Source organism: Lolium rigidum, chromosome 7 (genome assembly GCF_022539505.1).
Source record: "Lolium rigidum isolate FL_2022 chromosome 7, APGP_CSIRO_Lrig_0.1, whole genome shotgun sequence".
In the NCBI taxonomy this organism is placed as follows: Eukaryota; Viridiplantae; Streptophyta; class Magnoliopsida; order Poales; family Poaceae; genus Lolium; species Lolium rigidum.
Genome location: NC_061514.1, coordinates 184,149,809 through 184,161,249, shown reverse-complemented (window position 1 = coordinate 184,161,249; position 11,441 = coordinate 184,149,809).

Here is an 11,441-nt window from a genome sequence, read left to right as displayed (position 1 = left end):
AGTAGTACTTCGTTCCGGTGCATGTGTGCTCATGTGTTGTTTATGATCTTGCATGCTCTCCGTTACTAGTAGATGCTACGGCCAAGTAGATGCTTGTAACTCCAAGAGGGAGTACTTATGCTCGATAGTGGGTTCATGCTGCATTGACACCAGGACGATGTGACGAAAGTTCTAAGGTTGTGTTGTCTTTGTTGCCACTAGGGATAAAACATTGATGCTATGTCTAAGGATGTAGTTGTTGATTACATTACGCACCATACTTAATGCAATTGTACGTTGCTTGCAACTTAATGCTGGAGGGGTTCGGATGATAACTCGAAGGTGGACTTTTTAGGCATAGATGCGGTTGGATGGCGGTCTATGTACTTTGTCGTAATGCCCAATTAAATCTCACTATACTCATCATGATATGTATGTGCATTGTCATGCTCTCTTTATTTGTCAATTGCCCAAGCGTAATTTGTTCACCCAACATGCTCGTTCGTCTTATGGGAGAGACACCTCTAGTGAGCTGTGGACCCCGGTCCAATTCTCTTTACTGAAATACAATCTACTGCAATACTTGTTCTACTCGTTCTCTGCAAACAATCATCTTCCACACAATACGGTTAATCCTTTGTTACGGCAAGCCGGTGAGATTGACAACCTCACTTCGTTTCGTTGGGGCAAAGTACTTTGGTTGTGTTGTGCAGGTTCCACGTTGGCGCCGGAATCTGCGGTGTTGCGCCGCACTACATCCCGCCGCCATCAACCTTCAACGTGCTTCTTGGCTCCTCCTGGTTCGATAAACCTTGGTTTCTTTCTGAGGGAAAACTTGCTGCTGTGCGCATCATACCTTCCTCTTGGGGTTGCCCAACGAACGTGTGAAATACACGCCATCAATCAGCTAGGGTTAGTTACATATATATGGTTTAGGGTTAATGCATGGCACATTACATATAGTTTAAATCTCAAGAATGTTTATACATGATAGGCCATATGTGCAAAGGAATTTTTTTCCCTGTGAACTTGTCAAAATTCAAGTTTATCGAGTGCCAATGGAAACTAGTCCAAAAATTACATAGAGGACCAAAAGTACTAGACAATAACTAATAGAACACGCAACTTTACAAAAGGACCCCAAAACATATAGAAGAAAATCAATCGAGTCCTTCTCGACCGCACATCGGATCTCTCGCTCCGCATCCTTTCCAGCAACTCCGTCGCCGGGACGCACCACTTGGGACGGTGTCGCCGGTAGTCGCCGGGACGAAGGAGAAGAAGGGCCTCGGCAACGGCATATTGGCTGCGAGAAGGGCCGGCTGAAAGGCCAAGATGTGCACGGGCAAGACGGATGACGCCGTCGTATGCCCCGAGCTTGTGAACTTTAGCGGCTTGACTTCCCCATTGGCCGGATCGAAGCAGCGACCAAAGCAAGCCTCACCGTTAGCGCCATCACATTGATGGCACCAGATCGGGGTTTGGCCGGCAGGATCCGCCAGATTCACCATAGGCCAGATCTGAAGCCGATGGCGAGATCCCCGACTCCATTGCGCCATTCGCTCATGGGAAACACTTGGATCTAAGCTTACAACAACACTAACTCCCTCGGATCCAAATTAGCTGACTCAACTTTGCTTATCTAAATATGGATGTATCCACACATGTTTTTACTCTAGATACATACACGTCTAAGGAAAGTTGAATCAATTAATTTAGTTCGGAGGGTGTACAATATACGAGAGAAGTCGGCCTCGTCTCCGGCCGGCGAGGCCGCCGGAGAGAAGGGGAGAGGAGCGGGGGAGTGGGAGGACTCGAGAGAGAAAGAGAAGAGGAAGAAATGAGAGCTCACTGGGAAGAACATTATTTTTGTCGTTACGCTCGTAGCTTGAAACTGAAAATTTCGGCCGCGCGCCAAATCATCCCGCCGCATCCATTCGAAAATCCCGTGACCAGTTTTACCCTTTTAACCCTGGTCCGGAAGCTACAACCCACCGACCATGGAGGGCTCATTCGCTAACAATGAAATATCTTGCCTAGATCCCGAACCCTCCCCACAGGCCCACAGGCCCACACCCACCCACCAACCATTCGCCCCATTAGCTCAAAAATACTCTCACACGCCAAAGCTCTGACTCTCTACAGTACTAGATCTGCTCGCCGCCGGCATACTCCTCCACAGCGTAGCCTTGATCGTGTTGGCTGTCCACCCACCTGATCCGCTCCCCCGCCGCCCTCGTCACCGATGGATCTGCTTCACCGCCGACCTCGCCACCGACGGATCTGCTTCACCGCCGACCTCGCCACCGATGGATCTGCTTCACCGCCGACCTCGCCACCGACTACCTCGGCGCAGCGGCTGTATCAACTTCACCGAATCCCTTGCCAGCCAACCAGATCTGCTTCACTAACGCCCGCTTCTACTGAAACAGGGTTGATTCATCGTCTCCCGCGTTCGCCGCCGCTGGAATGCAAGTTGCCGCCCCCGTCCACCCCGCCGCAGCTCATATGCCGTTAACTTTCTTGATGTGTTGCTTCGCATGAAGTTTGTTTAAATATTGTACAGTACAAAAGCATTATCCGGTCGCTACCATCCTGTTCATTCTACTGACACCTGTGTGCATCCACATATTTATAGCCTTATACCCATTCATTTGCTGCCAAGTGTTTTTGTACTGCATGCTATTGTCGCACTGCTTTTATAGTCATGCTATGGGCATTTCCAATCTGCTTGTTCTTATACCACGTCATTAGCTCACCGCTAGCTGCTAGCTGTTTTCTCATGTCTGCTATTCTCACACTACTTTTATAATCATGCTATGTGCATTTCCAATCTGCTTTCTATTATACCTCGTCTTTAGCTTATATAGTTATTGCTGCGTGCATGTCGGGTCTTTGTATTATCGTAGACTGACTTGTCAGTGTTATTTTTCCTAGGGATTGATCATGCGAACCACTTATTAGAACATCCAACATTAACGACGGGGACGCTAGGGAAGGTTGGAATCTGAGTTCTTGGTTGGTAATTTTGGCGGTTTACTTCCGTTATTATCTATAACCTATATGCATTGTTCCTTATGCAAGAGATTAACACTTGGAACCCTGCCATAGCAATGCCATTCATGCTTTACTATGTTTACGCCTATTTGATATGCTTGTCTTGGAGAAACTGCGAAGGTGATTTGAACCCGACATTTGGTCATTCTTAATGCCAGTTTACTTTATGTGGAAAACCTTGGCATTACCCTACTCTAAATACTGAATGTCCGAAATTCGTATCTCATGCAAAGCAACATCTAGTTGGTTTTAATCCGATATCCGGTAAATATTGGCTTATTCATTTGGCAGCTCAAGTTTTTTGTTATTTGAAACCAGCTGACTTGGTCTTAAATGTGATATCTAAACACAGATTAAGGACAATGGAGCGAGGAGGATTAGCATTTCACTTGATGGTTGAACCTAAAATGACAGGCATGTTGACCACGACTAGTGCACGCAAGAGAAGGACCTGCAGCGAGCCAGTATGTGCTTAGTACATGCATCTTATCTTATCTTGTGCTTATTTCTGCTACATGCTGTTATCTGATCTCTACATTGAGTAATACATGTTTGAATAGTTAATTGTTGTAACTATGTTTGCAATGTTACCGGAATGCAGTTTTAATGAAGCGAGTCATCATTAGAAGATAGTCGCCAAAAAAGGATCCGTAGCGACACTGTGCAACATTATGATGTAAGTTTGTGCTTAGTACAAGTTCCATACATTGTCTTATTTATGCAACTTGTTATTATCTTATATCTACATTGCATAATAAATGTTTGCATAGTTCATCGTTTAACTCTTTTTGCATTATTATCAGAATGCGAGTTGTGATGAAGCAATCTTCATTAGAAGTGAGGCCCACAAAAACTTCGATATTTCTTCGATGCATCTTCTCATAGCCGTCAACCTAGACCATTGCTTTCATCAAACAATAAATATCTCAAGGTCGTACTTTATAAAAGACATGGTATTGCTGCTTTAAGATCGTAGGTCGATATGTTGACAAAGAGTACACAAGATTCAATAAAGGCGATTGCCAAATGTCAACGTGTTATTGATGATGCTAATAGAAGTCTTCAATGATTCTATGTAATTTTTTTATTTGGGCACATGAATTGCCTTGTAATTTTCCTACTTGTTTTATTTGTGTATGTAATTGTGTGTATCATTGATATCGATTTTAGGCTCATGAAATTTAATGCAAGTTGACTAGTCAAACAAGTAGGGCACTACAACAGATTGGGCCGGCCCACTTACAGTAGTGTGGGACCCACTTTCATTTTGGGCCGGCCCACTTCTTTAGTAGGCAGGCCCGGTTACACGATAGTGGGATCCACATGCTTATTGGGCCGGCCCACTATCTTGTTGGGCCAGCCCATTTGCTATATGGTGGTCCCACATGGTAAATGGGCCGGCCCTTTAACGGGAAGGTGGGACCCACATGTGTTTTTGGCCGGCCCACTATCTTGTTGGGCCGGCCCACTTGCTATATGGTGGACCCCACATACTAAATGGGCCGGCCTTTTAACCGGAAAGTGGGACCCACTCGTGTTTTTGGCCCGGCCCACTATCTTGTTGGGCCGGCCCACTTGCTATATGGTGGACCCCACATACTAAATGGGCCGGCCTTTTAACGGGAAGGTGGGACCCACCGTGCTTTTGGCCGGCCCACTATCTTGTTGGGCCGGCCCACTTGCTATATGGTGGACCCCACACACCAAATGGGCCGGCCCTTTAACGAGAAAGTGGGACCCACTTGTGTTTTGGCCGACCCACTATCTTGTTGGGCCGGCCCACTTGCTATATGGTGGACCCCACATACTAAATGGACCGACCCTTTAACTGGAAAGTGGGACCCACCTGTTTTTTTGGCCCGGCCCACTTGCTATACGGTGGACCCCACACACTAAATGGGCCGGCCCTTTAACAGGAAAGTGGGACCCACTGTGTTTCGGCCCGGCCCACTTGCTTCTTGGGCCGGCCCGATAGTCGTAAGGTGGACCCCACATGTTAAATGGGCCGGCCCATTTAAGTTTTGACCGATCAACCTTAGAGGTTAGGCCCGGCCCACGTAACTAATGGACCGGCCCGACTATATAGTTGATCGGTCCAACTATGTCGCTGGCCCGGCCCGCTTAAGACGTGGCGAGCCTCGTGTGGGCCTACCATCTACCACGGGGTTTCAGCCGGTTAACGCCGTTAACCGCGGTTAACGGCGTCCGCCACGTGTCGGTTGCATGACGTCGGCGAGTCAACGGGCTCCCGGAAACACTTGCGCAACGGTCCGATTTTCCGTGGCGGAAGGGCGCCCAAGCGCGACGGACCGAAAAAAACGTCGTTGGACTTTGCCTGACGTAGTTTCCACAACAGAACCCATATCGTCGGGTTAGGCCCATAGGCGACGAAAAATACCCCTTAGCGGACGATTTTGAGACGTTGCCTATCAGAACTTTTCTTGTAGTGTATATTTTTATTCCGTCACATCTTATGTGCTTTACTTGGAGCGTCTGTATGTTTTTGTTTTTGTTTGTGTTTGAATAAAATCGGATCCTAGCATTCCTTGTGTGGGAGAGAGACACGCTCTGCTCGTTCATATGAACACTGGTGTTCTTAGCTTTACTTTTAATGTTCATGGCGAAGGTTGAAACTGCTTCGTTCATTGTTATATGGTTGGAAACAGAAAATGCTTCATGTGGTAATTGGTATATTGTCTTGAATAATTTGATACTAGGCAATTGTTGTGCTCAAATAGATCATGTTTAAGCTCTTGCATCATGTACTTTGCACCTATTAATGAAGAACTACCATAGAGCTTGTTGAAATTTGGTTTGCATGATTGGTCTCTCTAAAGTCTAGATATTTTCTCGGTGAAGTGTTTGAACAACAAGGAAGACAGTGTAGAGTCTTATAATGCTTGCAATATGTTCTTATGTAAGTTTTGCTGTACCGGTTCATACTTGTGTTTGCTTCAAACAACCTTGCTAGCCAAAGCCTTGTACTGAGAGAGAATACTTCTCGTGCATCCAAAACCTTGAGCCAAAACCTATGCCATTTGTGTCCACCATAACTACCTACTATGTGGTATTTTTCAGCCATTCCAAGTAAATTGCTTGCGTGCTACCTTTAAAATTTCATTCTTTGTCTTTGCAATATATAGCTCATGGTAAAATATCTTAAAAAACTATTGTGGTATTGAATATGTTACTTATGTATCTTATTTCTTATAAGTTGCTTGTTGAGCGGTAACCATGTTTCTGGGGACGCCATCAACTATTACACCTTTGTTGAATATCATGTGAGTTGCTACGCATGTTCGTCTTGTCTGAAGTAAGGGTGATTTATCATGATCAAATGGTTTGAGTATGCATATTGTTAGAGAAGAACATTGAGCCGCTAACTAAAGCCATGAATCATGGTGGAAGCTTCAGTTTGGACATTAATCCTCAATCTCTTATGAGAATATTATCTGTTGTTGAATGCTTATGCATTAAAGAGGAGTCCATTATCTGTTTTCTATGTTGTACCGGTATGGATGTCCTTAAGTTGAGATCTATCAAAAACGAGAAATCAAATGCGATCTATCTCCTTGGACCTTTGTACAGGCGGCATAGAGGTACCCCTTTGTGACACTTGGTTGAAACATATGTTATGCAATGATAATCCATGTAAATCCAAGCTAATTAGGACAAGGTGCGAGCACTATTGGTATTCTATGCATGAGGCTTGCAACTTATAGGATGTCTTATGCATAACACATATGAATTATTACTACCGTTGACAAAATTGTTTCTATGTTTTCAAAATAAAAAGCTCTAGCACAAAAATAGTAATCCATGCTTCCCTCTGCGAAGGGCCTTTCTTTTACTTTATGTTGAGTCAGTTTACCTACTTCTTTCTATCTTAGAAGCAAACACTTGTGTCAACTGTGTGCAATGATTCCTACATATTTGCTTATTTGCATTCATCATATTACTTTGCGTTGACAATTATCCATGAGATATACATGTTGAAGTAGAAAGCAACTGCTGAAACTTATATCTTCCTTTGTGTTGCTTCAAAACTTTCTACTAAGAATTTATTGCTTTATGAGTTAACTCCTATGCAAGTCTTATTGATGCTTGTCTTGAAAGTACTATTCATGAAAATTCTTTGCTATATGATTCAGTTGTTTAGTCATTATCTTTACCATTGCTTTGAATCACTTCATTCATCTCATATGCTTTACAATAGTATTGATCAAGATTATGATAGCATGTCACTTCAGAAATTATCCTTGTTATCGTTTACCTACTCGAGGGCGAGTAGGAACTAAGCTTGGGGATGCTTTATACGTCTCCAACGTATCTATAATTTATGATGTTCCATGCTAGTTTTATGACAATACCTACATGTTTTTCTCACACTTTATAATGTTTTTATGCATTTTCCGGAACTAACCTATTAACAAGATGCCACGAGTGCCGTTCTCGTTTTCCGTTGTTTTTGGTTCCGGAAAGGCTGTTCGGGCAATATTCTCGGAATTCGACGAAACAAAGGCCAAACATCATATTTCACCGAGACGGACCAGGACACTGAAGGGGAGCCGGAGAGGAGGCCCAGGGCCCCCAGACCATAGGGCGGCGCGGCCTGAAGGGGGGGTGCGCCAGCCTATGAGGAGGGAGCCCCTGGCCCCTCCGACTACGCCTCTTCGCCTATTTAACCCCTCGTGACCTAAAAACTCGACACCAATTGACGAAACTCCAGAAAGACTCCAGGGACGCCGCCGCCGTCGTGAAACTCCGTTTCGGGGACGAGAGTCTCCGTTCCGGCACGCCGCCGGGACGGGGAATTGCCCCCGGAGTCATCTCCATCGACACCACCGCCATCTTCATCGCCATCGCTGTCTCCCATGATGAGGAGGGAGTAGTTCTCCCCCGAGGCTGAGGACTCTACCGGTTGCTATGTGGTTCATCTCTCTCTCCCATGGTGTGATCTTTATGTGATCATGAGCTTTGTATCACTATTAATCTATGTGCTACTCTAGTGATGTTATTAAAGTAGTCTATTCCTCCTCCATGATGTAATGTTGACGAGTGCGTGCATCATGTAGTACTTGGCGTAGGTTATGATTGTGATCTCTTGTAGATTATGAAGTTAACTATTACTATGCACTCTAGAGGTTACTTTAATATGAACTCCGAATGTTGTGGAGCTTGTTTACTCCGGCTTGAGGGAGCTCTTGTAGCCCTACATAATGAATGGTGTTTGTTATCCAACAAGAGAGTGTTTGAAGTAGCACAAAGGAAGAGAAGTTATTTATTTATGTGATCATTGTTGAGAGTGTCCACTATTGAAAGTATGATCCCTAGGCCTTGTTTCTAAGCATTGAAACACCGTTTCCAACAAGTTCTGTTACATGTTTACTTGCTGCCATATTTATTTCAGATTGTTATTACCACTCATATTCATCCATATCACTTGCATCTTACTATCTCTTCGCCGAACTAGTGCACCTATACATCCGACAAGTGTATTAGGTGTGTTGGGGACACAAGAGACTTCTTGTATCGTAATTGCGGGGTTGCTTGAGAGGGATATCTTTGACCTCTACCTCCCTGAGTTTGATAAACCTTGAGTGATTCACTTAAGGGAAACTTGCTGCTGTTCTACAAACCTCTGCTCTTGGAGGCCCAACACTGTCTACAGGAATAGAAGCGTGCGTAGACATCAATATCCATATCACTTCAGACCAATAATATGCCATCCACATACAGGACTAATATTGTGAACCTACCGCGCTTAAACTTAACATAAATGCAGATGTCCACAACATTTTCAGTAAAACCAAAAGTTATAATAATCTTATCGAACTTGAGGTACCACTGTCTTGAAGCTTGCTTCAAGCCATAGATGGATTTCTTCAGACGACATGTTAAATGTTCCTTTCCTTCCACAAAAAACTTCCGCCTGAGTCATGTATACATTTTCATTAAGGTCACCATTTAGAAATGTCGTCGTAACATCCATTTGATGCAATTCTAGGTCGAAATGAGCTACCAGAGCCATGACGATCCTAAAAAAAATCTTTAGATGACACATGAGAGAAAGTTTCATTGTAATCGATTCCTTCTCTCTACGTGAAACTTTTTGCCACAAGTCTAGCTTTGAAACTTTCAACGTTCCCTTTGGAGTCGTATTTAGTTTTGTAGACCCATTTGCAGCCTACTCGTTTGGCACCATTAGGAACATCTACTAAGTCCCAAACATCGTTTGAGCCCATAGATTTCAACTCGTCTTCCATGGCAAGTTGCCACATGGACGAATTCAAGCTTTTGATGGCCTCCTTCTATGAGGTTGGATCCTCCACCTTTCCTATATCATATACATCCTCACTCATGTAAGTGACATAATCATCTGAGATAGCTTTTCTTCTTTCTCGATGTGATCTTCTCACAGGAGATGGCGGTGGAGGGGCATCATTATTGTGATTATCTTCTTCATTCTTCGATTGGTGATTTTCTTCACCTTCTGGATTTCCATTATCATTAGTTTCAGGATCACCATCAGGTTGAGGACCAGAACTGTGAGGTTCATTCTCAACATGAGAAGTGAGTGCTCTTATGCATCGGTAGAGCGACCTCTTGGATAATTGGGGATGGAGCACACACCCGCTTTTCCTGAAGATCGATCTTCCTTATTTCAGTAAATTCATTATCCTCAAAAAAATACCACTTGTCGGGTCTCCACGTACTTAGTGGTATGACTGGGGCAATAGAAACAGTATCCCTTTCCCTTGTGCGGGTATCTGACGAAGAAACAACTAACCGTTTTTGGATCTAACTTCTTAAGTTGTGGATTGAAAATTCTAGCTTCAGCAGGATAGCCGCACACACGTAAATAGTTCAAGCTCGGTTTCTTTCCTGTCCATATCTCGTGAGGTGTGTTCGGTGTTGACTTAGTGGGAGCAAGATTTAAAATATGTGCAGCCGTCTTCAATGCATCCATCCATAGGCTTACTGGAAAACTTGCGTGACTGAGCATGCTATGCACCATATCCAAAAGTGTGCGATTGCGATGCTCAGCCACACCATATTGTTGAGGTTCACCAGGCATTGAATAATGGGCAACAATTCCATTCCCAGCTAGGAACTTAGCAAAAGGTCCTACAATTTTTCCATAAGGAGCATGCCTACCATAATACTCTCCCCGCGATCAGATCATACAACTTTAATTTTTTGCATTCAGTTGGTTCTCAACTTCAGATTTGAACACTTTGAATTTCTCCAAAGCTTTCGATCGATCACGTATAGGGTAAATGTACCCATAACGGGAAAAGTCGTTTGTGAAGGTGATGAATGAATTAAAACCATCTATAGACTTAACATTTAGAGGTCCGCATATGTCAGTATGTATGAGTTCGAGGACACTCATGGATCTTACCACTCCTTTCTTAATCTTTTTTGCATATTTACCTTTGATACAACCAACACATTTTTCCGCATCAGAGAAGTCTAATGGGAGGAGTACATCATGTTTAATAAGTTTTTCATTCTCCCCCTTGAAATGTGGCCCAAACGACAGTGCCACAATTTCGAAGAAGTACTAGTATCCTTCCATTTATTCTCAACATTTGAAACATTACACACATGCAAAACATAATCATTCATAGATAACATATATAGTTTGCCTCGTCTGACACCGAGACCAACATCGTTATTACAATAGCTTAAAACAAATTGATTGTTACCAAACTTGCACTCATACATGTTATGATCAAGACAAAAGACTGAAATTAAATTCCTACTTAAGGTAGGTACATAAAGAACATTATTTAAATGAAGATGTAAGCCGGTGTGGAGCTTCAAGGTGAGTGACCCAACAGCTTCAACATCAACTTCAACTCCATTTGCAACTTTAAGTTGTCTTGCTCCGCTTGTTATGATTTGGATCATATTTAATCCCTGCATAAAATTAGCAACGTGAGAAGTTGAACCTAAATCAATCCACCCTGATGTACAAGAGAAATCAGTATATAACATTTCATCAACAAAAGTGATTTCATCTGTACCTTTCTTCATGATCCACTTAAGATATTCTAGACAGTCCTTCCTGTAATGGTCATCCTTCTTACAGTGGAAACAAACATTATAAGTAGGTGGTGAAAAATGTCCATTATCCTTTTCATTTGCTTTAAACTTTGGCATATCCTTCTTGAAGTTCTTCTTTGGCGACTTAGAAGGGCCCGACCCTTCATGCTTTGTCTTGGAGGAGCCAACATGAAAAGCATGATCCTTATTTTGCCTTATCATTCTTTCTTCTTCCTGGACAATCCGAGGGGATATCTCAGCAAGTGTCCACTTCTCCTTCATGGAATTGTAGGTGATCTTGAACTGATCGAACTCTTCAGGGAGGGACTCCAAGATCATGACGATAAGAAGGT